Raw genomic sequence first — 19,651 nt, forward strand, 5'->3', positions numbered from 1 at the left:
AGATTTCCTTCCTACTTAGCTCACCACAGAGCATTAAGTAGAGTTCCCTGTGCTATACAGTAGGTTCTCAGTAGTTATCTATTTTATACATAGTAGTGTATATGTGTCTATCCCAATCTCCCAATCCATCCCCCCACCCAGAGGTATCTGTTCCTGTCAAGCATACTCACAAACAACTAATTAAACCAGAAGGAAGCCAAACACCATACGTTAACTCTGAAAGGTGATGGATGGTGATGATGATGATGAAATTAACTGCCAAACTTTCTGAGATCTTGCCAATTCCCAAGACTGTTTTACCATTTTACATCCATGGACTAACTTTATCTTGTCAAGACCCTTGCACAATAGATACCACTGTTTTTCCCACTTATATGTGAGAAATCTAAGACTCTAAGAGGTTAAGAAACTTGTCTAAGACCTTGTAGCTAGTAAGGGTTGAAGACAGGATTCAAACCCAGGTAATCTGGATTGAGTGTTAAAATAATAGCATTGAAAGAAAATATGAGAGCAATAACATTGTATATAAAGTCATTTAAAGCAATCTCTTAAATTTCTTTTTCTTTTTTTGCAGCATATGGGATCTTCATTGTGGCACACAGGATCTTTAGTTGTGGCATGCAAGATCTAGTCCCCTGAGCAGGGATCAAACCTGGGCCCCCTGCATTGGGAGTGCGGAGTCTTAACCGCTGGACCACTAGGGAAGTCCCTAAAGCTACCTCTTAAATTTCTAATTAAGTATACTTTAATTCTTTTTTTGACAAAGGTTTATCAGGAAAACTTATTTATGTTTACTGACCATTGTTAGAGACTTCAAAGGCTCATAGATAGAATCTGGAGAAATAATTGAAGGGAGAACGTAGATTTACTGAATGTAACTGAACAAGATTTGGGAGAGGAAGCAGGAGGGAGTGATGGAGTTAATCTGCACACTAACGGACATATGAAAATGTATTCGGTGGCCACTGATACAACAATGCTGGGTAACAAACTATGCCCCAAATCTCAATGGTTTACAATAAATGTTGATTTCACTCTCACATGTCTGCAAGTTCACTGGGAGGCTCTAGCTCATGCTATGAGTTTGTTCAGCTTGGCTCCATCCATCTTTCGTTCCACAACTCAGGTTTAAAGAACAGTGCCTACGAGGGTATGATCCTCTTAAGGTGCAGGGCAGGAGTGCAAGAGACCAAGCCAAACAGCAGTTGCTATGGTGCACTTTACACTCACCTACATTTCATTGGTCAAGACAATCACATGGCCAACCCCCAAGTCATTAGCGTGGAGAAGTACAATTTGTTCTCAGTGAATAATGACAGAGGTTGGGAAAGAAGGAAAATAATGATCCAACACTATAGACTACCACAAAGAGGCCACCTGAGGTTGAAATAACTAACTGCTACTTAGTGAAAGGCCATATGACTATCCCTACTAGAGAGGGTAAAAACAATCTTAATAGGAAAGATATATTAAACTTAATGGACAAAAAAATCACCACTGGGTGGTACTCTTATTCCAAGACTGCTTTTTGCAGGGTAGATCTGTATTCAAGTGGCAAAAGAGGAAATTTTGAATAGGACATATACAAGTTGAGTTTTTATAACTCAAGCTGTAAATACCTGTTCATTTCTACTTCATGATGTTAATGTATGTGTAAAGTACTCAAAACAGTGCCTGAAAGAGAATGATGCTATGAGAGTGTGCTATGAGGATGCTGGTGATGATGATGATAAAGATGATGATGATGCGGTCAAAATTGTGGGGTATTTCTTTTCTTTGTATATTTCCTTTCTCCTACTTTATCTCAACAACAGGTTCGGCAAGGTATTCCAAAATGCTTACATCCTAATGAAGACCTTTTCTAGGTTTCAGGTCTCATGACCAAGAGAGCAGAAAGTAATAACTTTTGGCAATGCTGGACATTCTTAGTAATATAATTTTGTATAAAGTGTTAAGGGTGAGTTGCAAAGAGGTCTGAGGGATTTAATGAGAAGTGTGCAAGAAAGATTTGTCTGTCTTCCACCAGCATCATTTTAACTGTCAAATATAGAACAGCTTTTACTTAAAGGGACAAAAGTTGGAGGAGAAATCTGGCTTACAATTCTGGCAAAAGATATGGCCAAAATGACCCAATCTGGGAACAGCATTCTGTGGGCAGCTACATAAACAGGTAATCTTTTTTTTTTCTTTTTTTTTTTTAAATGAAAGCTTATTTATTATTTATTTATTTATTTTTGGCGGTGTTGGGTCTTCACTTCTGTGCGAGGGCTTTCTCTAGTTGCGGCAAGCGGGGGCCACTCTTCATCGCAGTGCGCGGGCCTCTCACCGTTGTGGCCTCTCTTGTTGCGGAGCACAAGCTCCAGACGTGCAGGCTCAGTAGTTGTGGCTCATGGGCCTAGTTGCTCCGCGGCATGTGGAATCCTCCCAGACCAGGGCTCGAACACGTGTCCCCTGCATTGGCAGGCAGATTCTCAACCACTGCGCCACCAGGGAAACCCGAAACAGGTAATCTTTTTATTAACTTATTCAAGCAGGGTAAAACCTTAAAAATGCTGCAAATCCTGTAAATAATGAAAATAAATAGCCCATGTCTCAAAATATTTAGCCAAATGTCTTTTTTCCTGAGACATCCCCACATAGCAAGAAAACAGAACACTTAAAAAACAAACAAGGGCTTCCCTGGTGGCGCAGTGGTTGAGAGTCCGCCTGCTGATGCAGGGGACACGGGTTCGTGCCCCAGTCCGGGAAGATCCCACATGCCGCGGAGCGGCTGGGCCCGTGAGACATGGCCGCTGAGCCTGCGAATCCGGAGCCTGTGCTCCGCAATGGGAGAGGCCACAGCAGTGAGAGGCCCGTGTACCGCAAAAAAACCCACAAACAAACAAAAACAAGAATTAAAGTCAAGGACCTAAAAGCATCAGGGGAAAAAAAAAATCCTGGAAGAGTAGGGCTCTGTTCCTCATGATGCTCTCTTTCCATCTGGAATACTACAGGAAAATTTGTTTGGAAAGAAAAAAAAATCCTTCCTACTCCCTATCCTCATAGGTTTGGGATTAAAGCTAATATGATTTATTCTTCACAAATGTATCTAATTGGAAAAGAGACCAGAATACTGGAATGTCTGTTCTGACAGCCCTTGAAGACCACCCTGAGACAGTCAGAGAGAGTTAATGTCAGTTTCTCAAGTACACAGTTAGTAACAGAATGGGGACAAATGACCCAGACGTTTTTATTCTAAGTCCAGTGTCCAGTATTGAACTGGATTTAATATAGCTTTCCCTCCAATGGCTTATCTTTGGGAAAATCACTGTAATGTTTTCATTTTCCTTGTCAGCAAAATGGAAGGACTAGGTCAGTGGCTTTGTCAAGGATGTCCCTTCCACGCCATTATTTAGATCCACTTCTTTTGCGCCATTCCTCATAGAGAAATGTTTCTCCTCCATGTTTCGTTATTTTATGCATCAGATTCAAAGACTTACAAGGGACTTCCCTGGTGGTATGGTGGTTAAGAATCCACCTGCCAATGCAGGGGACATGGGTCCGAGCCCTGGTCCAGGAAGATCCCACATGTCGCAAAGCAGCTAAGCCCGTGCGCCACAACTACTGAGCCTGCACTCTAGAGCCTTTGCGCAGCAACTACTGAGCCTGCGTGCCACAGCTACTGAAGCCCACGCACCTAGAGCCCGTGCTCCACAACAAGAGAAGCCACCTCAATGAGAAGCCCGCGAACCGCAACAAAGAGTAGCCCGCGCTCGCCGCAACCAGAGAAAGCCCACGTGCAGCAATGAAGACCCAGTGCAGCCAAAAATGAATAAATAAATAAACAAATAAATAAATAAATTTACAAAGACTTAACAAAGGAATCAAGGAAACCTGGGGGGAGGAAAACTTTTGGAAATACCTCCTATAACATGCTGAGCAACAGACAGATTTCTTACTGGTCTCCATTCCATTCAAGAATGATTATTGTTCTAAAAGAAAAGATTTTGCTGAAATTTCTCAGTGAAGCAGGCTTTGAAAGGCATCGTTGTAGGATGATGGAGCCATGCTCAACTGCTGAATTTAGATACATGTGTTTAATAGACCATTGTTAAACACATGCTTTCTGGTGCATGAATCAGTACTTTGAGGTTTGAATCTCAGAGATTGTTTTTATTTGGCCATGACGCACGGCTTTTGGGATTTTAGTTCCCCAACCAGGGATTGAACCTGGACCACCAGGGAAGTCCCTGAATCTCAGAGGTCCTTACTTTCAGTTTTTGGGAAATATTCAATATTTATATTTGTCTCTCTTAACCTTTAAACCTTTTTGACCCAATCTTCTTTCACTCTCTTTCACTGTGTTCCTAATTTAAAAACAGACACCTAAAGAAATCAGTGACAATCAACCTTTCAATAAAAGGCTTGAGAAATCATCTTGTCCCATTTTCAGATGAGGCCTTTGAAAAAGAGCAATTCAATGACTTACTCAAGACTACTGTGAATAATCTGTTTGTAGGTTTCTACCTTCAGCTTCTCCTTGGTTTTCTCAGTGCCCCAAAACCCTCTTAGTGGCAGCTGTGGGGAAAGACAGACTCCTTAGTCCTCTCTCCTCCTTCCTTCAAGGACTGAAGAGTTTCATTATTCATCATTTATGTATTAGTGCTACTCTGTCTGCCTCTTTATTAATCACCTCCATGGAATCTATTGCTATTAATCATCTGATGTGTGTCTGAGTACTACCGGTAATTATCTTTGAATGTTCATTACCCGTCAATTTAATTACTTGTTTTTCCCCAGGAGTGCAGACTGATTCAGGTCCCTGACTGTGGTGTGCATGTGTGTGTGTGCATGTGTGTATGTGTTGCTTTTAGACACCAATTACCATTTCATAAAGAAAAACTATATTTCAATTAAGTATTCCTAACCTCTGGTCATCTATGAAACCATATACTTCTTGTTGAATGTGAAGGCTGAAAGTCAGGTGTAATCTATGATTCTCTTTCATTTAATCTTATATCTTCTACAACAATTCTTTGAAGTCCTCTATAAACTAACTGATGTTACTTCTTCAGAAATAAGCACTGTATGTACCTGGGGTATTTATTTATGTGTGTATGTACTTACTTATTTGCATTAATTGATGCTTGAGGGAATCAGAAAAGAATGACACCAAAATATGTAATCAGTTCCTGTCCACTCCTCTAAGGGTAACTATATAACGGAAAGGTCCATACATTTCCTTTTGGATGGGTGGGAGTAGAAAGAGAGTTGCTGTGTCTTAAGAGTATTTAACTCTGCGAAGGATGCTCAAAGTGTGCCTAGAATAAAATAACACATTTTTAAAATGTTCAGTCTTCTTTGAAGAGGGCATTTCACAGGAACCTACAGTCTTATGGTTAGCAGAAAAAGAAGGGGATGAAAAGAAAGAAACTAACATTTGCTGAATGCCTACATCTATTATTTTATTTCACTTTCCCAATGATAGCTCTTATGTGTAGGTTCCATTAACTCATGGAATTTGCCCAAGGACATGCAGATGGTAAGTAACAGAATTGGAATTTAAACGATGATGTGCCTAATTCTGAAATCCATGCTCTTGCCCCTGCATCATGCCGTCTCAAGACAAGATGTATATAAGTAATATCAGAGAAGGCTCAAGTGTGAAAATTAGGTGAAGCACAGATAATGTTTTTTTCCTCAAACTCAGAAGAGGGGTTCAATACTTCTAGATGGGTTGTTCAGAGAAAGCTTAATGGAGATGACATCTGAATTGAATGTGTAGAATGAAAAGGGCTAAGCAGCTCCGGTGTGTGACCTTGTATGTTCACTCCTTCCTGGAGTCGTAGGAGCCTAGAAAGGTCTTTGTTCTCCACTTGAAGTCTGTGGTCAATTTTAGTATTGAGTGCTTTGGAATAAAGAGGCATAGACTTCTCTGAAGATATGCTATCTTTTTGTTAGCTAGACATTTACTGGAGGAAGTGCTGTTAAAATACATACCCATGCACACACACACATCCCCACACACAATTATTTAACGTACTTGTGTTCTAGGAAGATATTTCTCTTTTCCTCACTACTTTACTTTTAGAACCACTTTATCCATTTAGTCACTATTGATTTGTTGGATGCATCCCCTCTATACCCAGCACTGTCCTATCTACTTTGAGATTTGCAGAGACGCACTTTAGGAGATATAAGACATGGTCCCATTTATCAATCATCAGAATTTACTTTGAGATATAACAGCTGTAGCTTGCATTTATTTTTTAATTTATTTAATTTATTTATCTTTGGCTGTGTTTGGTCTTTGTTGCTGCCCGTGGGCTTTCTCTAGTTGTGGCGAGAGGGGGCTACTCTTCGTTGCAGTACACGGGCTTCTCATTGTGGTGGATTCTCCTGTTGCGGAGCACGAGCTCTAGGCGTGTGGGCTTCAGTAGCTGTGGGGCACGGGCTTAGTTGCTCTGCGGTATGTGGGATCTTCCCGGACCAGGGCTCGAACCTGTGTCCCCTGCATTGGCAGGCGGATTCTCAACCACTGCGTCACCAGAGAAGCCCAGCTTGCATTTATTAACTTTACTATATGTCTGGAACTATTCTAAGCCCACTTCTGGATTTGTTATCTCATTTAATTGGTTCAGTTGACAAGTTCAGGTAGAAGTTTGATTATTCCTCACATCAGAGTACTGGGCAGATTAGTTAGTTAATAGGGCTTGTTATGAGTCGATGAATTGGAAATCATTTTCTAAATTATAAAATGCCATATGGACTTAAGGAAAGTGTTGGGAATTTCATGTAGGGTAGGTGGGTAATTTGGGGGGTAGACTCAGGTTAGTGAAAACTTTAAAAAAACAGATAGCAGAGTGCAGAGCTTGGATTATGAGTCCCTATTTACAGACGGGGTATTTAAGTCTCTGAAAGGCCTAGTGATGTGTTCAAGTTCACATTGCAAATGAGTTAGGGAATTATTCAAGTCTTCTGACACTGGGTCCAGTACCCTTTCCTCTAACCCTAATACCAATGGCCAAGTATACAACCAAGCAAAGAGGAAGGCTAAACAGAGTGCAGAGGGGTAGACTAGAGTCTCAGTTATGGGTCAACATCATTATATGCTGTATCCCCACTACTAATACCCAGAGAAGAAAAGTAGGGGCATGGAAAACTCTAATACTCTAATTTGTAGTTTGAAAAAAAGAAAAATGAAAACAATGGTATTTTACACGTCTAGCGCACCTACCGTGTGCCAGGTGTTGTCCTAGATGTTTTGCATATTATTTTTTCATGTCATCCTTTTGACAACATTGTAAAAAAAGTACTTTTATCCCCATTTTATACATGGAGATAGAGTGGTGACCCAAAGTTCCACAATGGGACAACTGGGAAGCAGAGATTCAAACTCAAATATGCCTGTGTCCAAAATACATTCCATCTCCACTCTATCACTGTGCCTTCATTCAAGTGGAATAAATCTGTTGTATGAATTGTTCTCCAAAGTTCATCATTTATTTTTCCCAAATTTGATCATAATTTCTTATCCAAGGGCTAAGGAATGATTCTTAACTGTTTGGGAAGGAACTATTTTCAGGGCAAGATTACAATTTCCTTCGCTTCTGCTAAGAAGTATGTTCTTTCTTCAGTAGGTAATTCCACATGACTTCTGAGCAGAGAAGAGGCTCTGGATGAAAATATTTATTGAAGGTCAGATTTTGATGTGATGATGCATATCCCTGGCACCCCCTTAGGAGGTATATTCCCTTCTTGATGTCAGTGGGGTTCTGATATATTATTGGCATTTGGCAAAGATAGTTGCTAGCAAATTGTTGTTTAAAAGTCCGGCCTAATTTGGAGGATTCCTTAGCATAAACCCAGGAGTAATTCATTCTATGATCTAGGAGAAGTCCAGTGTGCCTTGGTTTCCCTTGTATAGTTAGATATTGAAATTTCAATCCTTCATGGAGAAATTGAACACCTTTCATTGAATTATTTGTTATTGTAGTTTTATATGTTTTTATTTGGAGCAGATAATATCCAACAACCTCTGTTTAAATGAAGATTATGTTTTCTGTAGTGAAGGAAACGAATTCCCTTCCTCCCAGAATTATCCAGTTCACCTCCTCATTTTCTTCTCATCTTGTTCTTATGTCGACTATTTAATTGAGATGTTAAGGTCCCTCACAGCTCTGAGTGGAAATTTTTATTTATTTATTTATATTTTTAATTAATTTATTTTTAAATTTTAATTTTTTTTTTTTTTTGGCTGTGTTGGGTCTTCGTTGCTGTGCGCGGGCTTTGTCTAGTTGCGGCAAGTGGGGGCTACTCTTCGTTGCAGTGTGTAGGCTTCTCATTGTCGTCGCTTCTCTTGTTGCAGAGCACGGGCTCTAGGCCCACGGGCTTCAGTAGTTGTGGCTCGTGGGCTCTAGAGCACAGGCTCAGTAGTTGTGGCGCACAGGCTTAGCTGCTCTGCGGCATGTGGGATCATCCCGGGCCAGGGCTCGAACCCGTGTCCCCTGCACTGGCAGGAGGATTCTTAACCACTGTGCCACTAGAGAAGCCCCCCTGAGTGGAAATTTTAAACCAGATTTCTCCATAGACTTGGGAGCTAGTAGTGTTTGTGACATGAGGCTAATCCAATTACCTAGGATGAAAATTCTGGAGAGAGAAGATTTTCTAAACTGTGATGTTATGTCCAGTGTTCTCTCTTTGTTAAAAATAAACATTTCTAACTTATAGGCTCTTTGAGTTGGTCATGTAATTGAGAGAGGAGAAAGGAAATGTCTTTTTGGAAGCTGAAGTGGAGTGTGTAGCATCGCATAGTTATAGTCACCTTCTCTTTATATATTTTCACTTAACTAAAGAAATGGTCTTGCACTTACATTTATAATTACCTGAGAATTTGTTACACTTGTTTTATCGTAGACCACTTTTCATAGCATAGTCTCTTTTAAGAGACTCTGAGCAGAAAAAACAAAACAAAACAAGAAAACTTAGGATACCTCCTATCTTTACAGATGAAGTAACTGAAGTAGAGGTTTAGATACTTTGCTCAAGATCACATAGCAAGATTTAGTAACAGAGCCATAAGGAATAGAATCCTAGTTTCCCTGTCTGTATTTACTCCATTCTCCATAAGGTTACTGAGTTGCTTTTCTTTATCAGTTTCCCAATCTGATAATATGCACACTTCATTATTTCTGACATTCATTTGTTCAATTTGTTCATTCAGTGTTATTCATTCAGTTGATGGACTGAAGACTATGAGTATATCGTTGTGCCAATCTCACTCCATCATTTTTATAAATGCACATATCTATGGGGATGTATGTATATGTATATCTGATTCACTCTGTTATACAGCAGAAACCAACACACCATTGTAAAGCAATTATACTCCACTAAAGATGTTAAAAAAATTGAAAAAAAACTGCATATATCTGTATTGATTAGGGTTATTGATTGTAAGTTTACCCTGGTTAACGTAAGAAAAGAAAAACACACTGGAAGAATCTCTGAGGATATCTCAGAGCATTAGATTTGGGAATAAGCAGGAGGCAAGGAACTCTGGAGGAGAGGTAAAAATGATAATTTCACAGAAGAGATACAGATAAATTATTCAAAAAAAATCAGAGAATGGAGAGAACAGACATCAAGGCAGCTGTGGGTAAACGAGGAGATGCTTTTTGGAGGAGATGGCATTTGAGCTGATCCTTCAAAGATAGGGAGGATTTATATATTTTGAGACAGAAGGGGGAAAAGCATAATTTTTGCACGAATTCAAGATCACCTGTAGGAAACTTGATGTGAACACCTGAAACAGTTGGACGATGTTGGAACGTAAGTCAGTACGTGATGAAAGGTCAGTGTGAGGGATATCAACTTTACATCAGTTATTCCACATTCAAGCTCATTCTGACCAATTTGGGTCAAATATGGCTATTTTGCACTGTTTATTTTTTTCCATCTGTTTTTGTCTCTTCTTGCTGTCATTTCTTCTCCCATTGTATGCATTTCTTATTGTTCTTCCTCTTTCCTTTCTTTAAGCCCCATTTACCGCTTCTTCTTGCCCATTGCCTCTCCTATGATTGTTGGTCTTATTTTTAGGCTATTAACATTGGTATAAATATTACATATTTTTGAGATCCACTTCTGGAATGACAGCATGAGGAGCTGTGTAGACATACTCCCCATAGAAAATGGCGAAAATTATTGAAAAAAGAAAACATTCAAAGTCTCTGGAAATGGTCCAAATGGCATATAGCAAATGCAGAAACATATATTCAAGAAAATCTACTAAAATTTGGTAGGAACAATGAGAATCCATAGTATCAAAAGCAAGACTCACTCACTCCCCACTCCCAGCTCAGTGAAACAGAAACTGGACTTTAGATTTATGCTGTCAAGAATACAGGACTCCATCTCCCCCAGCTCCCTGTTGAAGGGCTACCTTCCCAGGGGGAAGCATTTTTCATCCTGCCCCAGCTACTTGCTGCTGAGGCTAAGTTCTGTGTGAGTGCAGCCAAGTGGTGACTTCTTTCTTCTGCTGCTGAGTCCCGACTAATGCCATGGAGGCTCTACCTTGGGCAGGTATCACTAAGAATACTGAGAAGCCAATCTTCCTTGTCCCAGCTTGTAAGGCAGTGGTTCCATGCTGAGAGAGGCAAGCCAAGAAGACCTGATGCTACTTCCATTCCTATCCACTGAGCACTCAGCTCCTGAAGTGGGAAGTGTAACTCAGAGAGAATCACAGCATTGCCCCAATCCCCAGCTTCAGAGCCCTGCCTCAGAGATTTTGCCTAGGGGAAGAAGCAGGTCTTAAAACAGGGAGTTCCTAATCTCTTCCCAAAGGAACTGACCTTATTTACAAGAGAGTGGGGAATTTCAAGCTCAAGAGCTCTCACAAAAACAGTGGAGCCAATGTTCACTGCAGCACTATTTACAACAGCCAGGACATGGAAGCAACCTAAATGTCCATCAGCAGATGAATGGATAAAGATGTGGCACATATATACAATGGAATATTACTCAGCCATGAAAAAGGAATGAAATTGAGTTATTTGTAGTGAGGTGGATGGATCCAGAATCTCATACAGAGTGAAGTAAGTCAGAAAGAGAAAAACAAATACTGTATGCCAATGCATATACATGGAATTTTAAAAAGCAGTACTGATGAACCTAGTGGCAGGGCAGGAATAAAGACGCAGACGTAGAGAACAGACTTGAGGGCACAGGGTGGGAAGGGGAAGCTGGGATGAAGTGAGAGAGTAGCATTGACATATATACACTACCAAATGTAAAATGGCTGGCTAGGGGGAAGCAGCTGCACAGCACAAGGAGATCAACTTGTTGCTTTGTGACGACCTAGAGGGATGGGACTGGGAGTGTGGGAGGGAGGCTCAAGAGGAAGGGGATATGGGGATATATGTATACATATAGCTGATTCACTTTGTTGTACAGCACAAACTAACACAACATTGTAAAGCATTTATACTCCAATAAAGACGGGAAAAACTAACAAAAACAACAACAAAAACTAGTGGAGCTTGTGATGGATGGCAGTTGGGAAGATATTGTTTGATTCACTGGAGATATAGGCTAAACTGTAGGCCAGAGAATTATAGAAATGAACCAAATGGAAATTCTAGAGTTGAAATGTGCAATAACTGAAATGAAAATATCACTAGATTGTTAGATGGATTAGAAGACTTAAAATAGATAAAATGATTAAATTCCCCAAATTGATCTACAGATTCATGCAATCTCTATCGGTATTCCAGCTGACTTCTTTGTAGAAACTGACAAGCTGATTCTAAAATTTGCATGGAATTTAAAGAGAACCAGGAGAGCCAAAACAGAGCAAAGTTAGAAGACTGACATTTTTTAATTTCAAAACTTACTGCAAAGCAACAGCAATCAATACAGTGTGGTATTGGCATAAAGATACACATAAAGATCAATATGATAACAGAATTGAAAGTTCAGAGATAAGCCCATGTGTCTGTGATCAACTGATTTTCAACAAGGATGCCAATGGGAAATGATTAATCTTTTCAGCAAATTGTGGTGTGAAAATCAAATAAAGAATGAATCCTAGGACTTCCCTGATGGTCTAGTGGTAAAGAATCTGCCTTCCAATGCAGGGGACATCGGTTTGATCCCTTGTCAGGGAACTAAGATCCCACATGCCGCAGGACAACTAAGCCTGTGCACTGCAACTACTGAGCTCGCACACCTCAACTAGAGAGCCTGCGTGCCGCACATTACAGAGCCCATGTGCCACAACCAGAGAGAGAAAACCCACATGCCACAACTAGAGAGAAGCCCGTGCCACAATGAAGAGCCCACATGCTGCAACGAAAGATCCGTGTGCTACAATGAAAATTCCCAAGTGCCACAACTAAGACCCAACATAGCCAAAAAAAAAAAAAAATCTCACACCATATACAAAAATTAACTCAAAATGGATCAGAGACCTAAATGTTAGAGCTAAAAGTATAAAATTCTTATAGGAAAACATACAGATAAATTCTCATGACCTCATGACCTCAGATTTGGCAATGGATTCTTAGATATGACATCAAAGCATGAGCAACGAAGGAAACAATAGATAATGTGAACTTCAAAACTTAAAATATTTGTGATTCAAAGGACACTATCAAGAAAGTGAAGACAACCCATAGAAAGGGAGAAAATATTTGCAAATTATATATCTGATAAGAGACTAGTATCCAGAATATATATTTATATAAATAAAACACATCTCAATAATAAAAATACTATTCAGTTAAAACATAGACAAAGAACTTAAATAGATATTTCTCCAAAGAAGACATATAAATGGCCAATAAGCACTTGAAAAGGTGCCTGACCTCATTAGCCATTAGGGAAATGCAAATCAAAACTACAGTGAGATACCACTTCACACTCACTGGAATGGGTATAATAAAAAAGACAGTAACCAGTGTTGGTGAGGATGTGCAGAAATTTGAACCCTCACACATTGCTGGCAGGAATGGTCACTTTGGAAGATAGTCTAGCTGTTCCCCAGATGAGGAAAAATGCAGTTACCATATTACTCTGTAATTCCACTCCTAGGTATATACCCAAGAGCAATTAAAACATGTCCACACAAACACTTGTTCATAAATGTTTACATCAATATTATTATAATAGCCAAAAGGTGGAAATGAAACAAATGCTCATCAACTAATCAATGGATAAACAAATTGTGGTATATCCATACAATAGAATTTTATTCAGCCACAGAAAGAATGAAGTACTGATACAACTACAACATGGATAAACCTTGAAAACAGTATGCTTTGTGAAAGAAGCCAGTCACAAAATACTACATATTATAAGATTTCATTTATATTAAATGTGCAGAATAGGTAAATCTATAGAGACAGAAAGTAGAATAATAGTTGCTTAGAGCTAGGGCAATGGACATGGGGTAGGGCATTGATTGCTAAAGGACCCAGGGTTTCTTTTTGCACTGACAAAAATGTTCTAAAATTGACTGTGGTGAAGGTTGAACATCTTTGTGAATATACTAAAATAAACATTGAATTGTACAGTTTAAGTGAATGGTGTGGTAAGTCTCATTCAAGCTGTTTACGGCCCCAGTGATGGTTCAGTGACATATTGTTACCAAAGCTACTCTCTGGTACATGAACTGGACCTCAATTAATGATGTCACTGGTGACGATAAGAATCACATTGATTTGTTGTATTTCAAAGTTCTAAAACCCTTTCTCTCTCCTTGTTTGTCTTTCTTTCCCAGGGTATTCTGTGATGATTCTCCCTTTTTCCATGTTAAAGGGTTTTTCTATGTCTACTTGTTTGTTGGTTTATTCGCTTGATAATACAGTATAATTATGCAGCTGGAATTAAAAAAGAAATCTGGTTTTGGGTTCCAGCTCTGCCAGACTTAATTATATGAAAAAGTGCATTTGTATAGCTAAGTTTTAGTTTTCACAAACAAACAAAAAAATGTACTTACTCATGGAAACAAGAGCTTTCCTTCTTGAAAACTTGACTTCATAAAGGAGACAAACCACTACCAATTGACCCAGTGGAGCTTTCTGAAATTTGCTCAATTATGACAGCATTTGTCATAAGGCCAGTATTTGTCCTTTTAATAATGATGGCATTGTTTGTGAAGTGAGGTAAGACATGCTGTAGCCCAGAATTTGCAGAGATAGATCCTGAATTATTTACTTCCTTCTGCATGCTTACTCTTTCTCTTTGATTCTTTGCAGTTGACTCCCTGCTATTCTTTTTTTTTTTTTTTTTTGGCATCCTCTTCTTTTCAGATTTTTCAGCTTGTTAAAAAAAAATATCTTCCCTGCTTGGACCACAGAACTTCTCCCTCCTCTTATCATCTCACTGTAATAACTATAGCAATATGCTCCCTGTTTCCATGGGACTGATTCATCCCCATCTACAGTTTATGTTGGCATGACCTAAATCTGCAGGTGAGACCTAGTTAGGTTTGACTTAAAGTCGCATTTCTACAGGACAGACCATCATTCAAGTTCACAGACTGAATCTCTATCCCTATCAGTTTACTTCCCATTGATCACAAGTAGGAATACAGATATTTCTTTGTACTCTACCTCCACCATGACCAAGAAACTAAAACAAGTTTTAACATGGGTGCTGTATTCTGAGTCTCATTTTCCCACATGAAGGGCAGAGCAATTCAAAATACAGAACTCCGACCCTATCACTGTTTCCTGTGTAAAGAGAGATGGAAGGTGAGCTTAAAGATGCTATCAATCAGCATTGAGCAATCTGCAACCATATGCTGCCCTCAGCTTTCCCATATGGCTCTGGGTCTAATTTCAAACTCGCTCTTCAGCACATTTAAAGGTGAAAGAGTTAGATGGGACTGAGGGACCTCCATGGAAACCACCTATCAAGAGTAGGAGAGAGATTTTAGAATAGCCGGTCCTCTAGCATGTGTTGTCCAGCTGGACTGGGACAGAGGCAGAAGCAAAGGCTTGTGGTTGGTGGAAATGAAGCAAATGCCTTCTGAGAGGCCCAAGGCAGCTGAACCCATGGGCTTCATTGTGTAGGCCTGACTGTGCAGTCCCAGAGCACCTTACTAGCAGGAAATGGAGAGAGGATTCACTTCAGTTCTTAGGCAATGAGAATTTTTCTTTTAGTTGCATTGCTTTTGAGCTTCACATTATGCTTTGTGATAATGTCAAATAATTTTATAGATAGCTTTCCAAACCTTACTTTAAAAAATTTATTCTGCTATCAAGTCTGTTTATTATTTCCCTCTATTTCTTCCTGCCTTCCATTAGTTGATTTTTACTACAGGGTAAAGTGCTACGCAGAATACATATATGTGCAAAGTAAGGTTCTTGTCCTGGAGGGTTTCTTTGAGAGGATTATAAGCTATGAGAAAATGTCTTTTGAAACAAGTAAGTATATGGGATTTTCCTGGTGGTGCAGTGGATAAGACTCCACACTCCCAATGCAGGGGGCCCGGGTTTGACCCCTGGTCAGGGAACTAGATCCCACATGCATGCCACATCTAAGAGTTCACATAGCGCAACTAAGGAGCCCATGTGCCGCAACTAAGGAGCCCACCTGCTGCAACTAAAACCTGGTGCAACCAAATAAATAAATAAATATTTAAAAAAAAAAAACTAAGTAAGTATGCATAAGGGCCAGAACAATATTTCTAAAAAAATCCGGTGGAAAATGAAGTCACTTTGACTGCTATATATGAGTGTGAGGGGCTGGGAATAGAGGAAGCTGAAGAAGGAAACAGAGAACCATGTGGCGATCTGCTTTGAGCTGAGTCTGAAGCCTTGGAAAACAAGATTTTTTCCCCAAACACCCTGAGTCACCACCTCCTTTTCACATTCAATTCCAGTAGGCCTCATAAAGTAACATGTGTTCTTTCAGTGGGGGAAACAGGTCGTGGGAATTAAACCTCAATATACAAAGTTACAGGAGCTCCATCACCCATTTACTTTGCATCTTCTCAAGTTGTGGGAAACTCAGACTAACTCAAAGATATTAAGAAGTCAACCCAGAAAAAGCTGTCTGTGATCAGAAAGGAGCATAGGGTGCTACTTTTCCACAAGCAGTGAGAAATCTTCATCAAGTACTAACAGACTTAATTTGTTGTGGTCTTAGCCTACATTATCTCATTTTGTCTTTATAGGAAGCTTTCTACAGAGAAAGAAACTAAGGCTTACTGAAGTTAAATGACTTGGCTGATGTCACACAGCTAAGACATGATGAAGCATTAGAAGCAAAAACTCCCAATCAAATGCATAGTCCGTACATTTCAGTTATTATTCTATGCCAACTCATTGAGAGTTGTTCCTTTGCTGAGTCATTCAGGACACATTTGATGGCTATTTCCTTTGCTGAGCTCTAGAGGAGTCAAAGATGAAAAAGGCATGGTCTCTGGCGTGGATCAAAAGGACAGAGTCAAAATAGAAGCATGTTTATGTTTAGTATTCTAAACATATCTTATGCTACCCCAAGCACAATCCCTTTCCACAATGTTACATCAAACCTTTTTATTTTCTCTCTTTCTCTCTTCATCTTCCTGCTCCCTAGAGCCTCAACCATCTAAGACCAAGGCACTAGGAAAGGTTTTCCCCTATTTTTTTTCCCCTACTTTGACTCAGACCAGGAAAGGAGGCAAGTACTTATATAAGCATCAAATATAAAATAATTGATTGGAATGAGTTTCACTTTCATCATGTAAGTATTCATCCTTTGGGTTTCTTTCCATTTTAGTTTTTTTTCTTTTTTTTCCTCCTACTTGGTGGTCAATCCACAAGGGTCCTATTGTCCTATGCTCTTCTCCTTAGAATCTGTAGATTTTTCCCTTTCCCCTACCCATCAACACCACCAAGCCAAACAGGGAAAAACTAACAACTCATATTGATAAGTCTGTAGCTAACACAACGCCTGGACTTTGGAAGGAAGAGAAGAGTTAAGGACCAAGGGTCTGCAGGGGCCTGGGAGAGCACGTGAGGAGCAGGGTTTAGGTATAATACTTTTTGCAGAGGAAGGGATAGCTTATAAGTAGGGTTCTCTCAAAGGCTAAGGATAAAGCCGGGGTACTAGGAATGTCACGCTGAATCTTGCACCATCCTTTCCACTCTGTATGGATTGAACCGTATCTCTTGAACCTCAAGGAAAGCATTCACTGGATACTTTTCAGTGCTCCATGTGCATTTATTTACCCAGGTTGCATATTTGTTCATCCTTTCCCCATCGGATCATCTCCAGATTTCTGGATTCCTCTAGTGTGGGAAATAGGAGAAAAGGGGAGCTACTTGTGGAATCAACCAGCTTGATTCATTGATTTATGTCCTCACCCTTTTCCAAAGATTACCCTGGGTTATGCAAGCATGTGCTGTCTACACTTAACGTGTTATAATGTGACCTGCCAGTGTAGCATGGTCGCATCAGCTTACCAGCTCAGAGTATTTTGTCATAGGTTGTCTTCTAGAAAAAAGAGCAGATATTCCTTTTCAACTTCTCTTTCCTCTTTTTCAAGAGAAGTTGCTAAGAAGAGGAGAAATCTGACTGACCAGAAATCAAGGGAAGGGCTGATTATGTATATAATCTACTCATTCTTTTATTCAATCGGTGTTTATTAAGCACTTATTATGTACTTGGTAACGACTAGGCATTGCGACTACAGCTCTGAATGTAACTGACAAAATCTGTCCTTTCATGGATCTTATTAGCCTGTATGTTGAATAAAAATAAAATCAATTGCTATTATCATCCAAAGTTATTATCATAATCATTGATGCAAATAACATACATTGAACTCCTACTGGGTATTAAGCACTGTGATAGGCACAGGGTGTACAGAGATGGACCAGATTTGACTGCTATCATCAAGGACTTGAAAGCCTAGTGAGACATGCAGAAAATTAATCGCTGTTGAGCATGACAGCTGGTTACTGTGGGAGCACTGAGAAGAGAGTGACAGTGCCTGCCTGGGGAGCCTGGGGTAGGTATCAAGAAGATTCAAAAGCCTTTACAATGGCCTACCTCACGCTAAGTGATCTAGATGGTCACTTGTGCATCTCTACACTGGCTTCCTTATTGGTTGTGACAACTTCCTGTCCCTAGGCTTTTGCACCAGCTTATCCCTCTAATTCAGGGTTTCTTAACCCTGGCACTATTGGTATTTTGGATTGGGAGCCTGTCCTGTGCATTGTGGAATGTTTAGCAACAACCCTGGATTTACTCACTGGATCCCAGTAGCAACACTTACTGCTCCCAAGTGTGACAACAAAAATGTCTTCAGACATTGCCAAATGTCCCCTAGGGGCAAAATTGCTCCCAATGTTCTCCCAGATACCTGCATGGCTAGCAACTCCTTCAGGAATCTGCTCGAAATGTCTTTCTCAAGGAGGCCCATACTGACAGTCCTATTTAAAACTTCAGTACCCTTACCACTCTTCATTGAATTTTACCACTTACTCTTTTAATTTTCCACCCATAGATCTTAACATCCTCTAACATACTGTGTAACATACTTATTTATAATTTCTCTTGGCTCTCTCCTCATTAGAACATGAGCTCCATGCAAGCAGGGGTGTCTGTTTTATTCATTGATGTATCCTAGTGCCTAGAACAGTGCCTGGCAGATGTTAAGCATTTACTACATATTGGGTGAATGACTGAATGAGTGAATGGTAGTCAACATTTGTGTAGAACTGTAACATTTACAAGTACATCCACAAATACTATCTCATTTAACACTCAAACAATATTATTGATTAGGCCACAGTGCTATTTCCATTACACAGTTAAGGAAACTCGGCGAAGTTAAAGGTAAGTCACATACAAAGAAATGATGATGCCAGAAAGTAAATAGAATAATTAAATATTTAAAAATATAGCCTTCTATATATTACACCATACCTTTCCAGGGTCTGGATGGACAAGCAGAGATCCACTGAATGATTTGGAGGAGTACAGAGACAGAGCAAAGAGGAAAGACTCTCTTGTTCATAATCAACCAGCCTCTGCCTCAGGTTCATCACTCGAAAAGACAAAGAAGATTTTTCTAACCCAAGACAAGGCATGGTGTTTAATGCAATGAGGACTTCTATCCCAACCCACTTGCTGTGACTCTATTATTCTGTGTTGCTTAAACTGGGGCACATGTACCCTCAGGGAATATTAGGGAGTAGAAAAGTATAACCATAATAAAAGTATAAAGAACAAGTATTTAAAAGTATGAGAATAGTAAGAAAGCCCCAGAATAATCACTGAACATATTATAAGAGAATCACATTACTGGAAAGGGACAAATACTCTAAAATACTAGCTGCATATTAAGAACAAATTCAGATATATCGTTCATTGATCCATTCATTAATTACTTACTGAGTATATACCCATGCATTCAATCTATATGAAACTGGACAAAGCTTCTACCCTCATGGAGTTTACAGTCTACTGGTAGAGACAAACAATACAGAGATAGAAAATTCAAAGTAATTTTTAAAATAACACAGAAGTGCTGCAGACATTTCAGGCTGGGGAGGAGTAGGCACTACTTAGGCTGTTTACCTTGATAGCCCCTGTGGGGTGCACTCACTCACCGCTGGTAGGAGGGGTATTTGGACAAAAAATACAGGGCAATACTTCATGTGATGACCCAGCCCTA

General features: G+C 39.7%; 1 protein-coding gene across 10 annotated transcripts in view; it reads right to left on the minus strand.

Annotated features, from left to right (window-relative positions):
- The window catches only part of ASTN2 (astrotactin 2), a 1,502,867-nt gene that overhangs the window by 1,175,871 nt on the left and 307,345 nt on the right, over positions 1 to 19,651 (minus strand). The window lies entirely within an intron of this gene.

The sequence above is a fragment of the Stenella coeruleoalba genome, assembly GCF_951394435.1.
Source record: "Stenella coeruleoalba genome assembly, chromosome: 7".
Classification (NCBI taxonomy): Eukaryota; Metazoa; Chordata; class Mammalia; order Artiodactyla; family Delphinidae; genus Stenella; species Stenella coeruleoalba.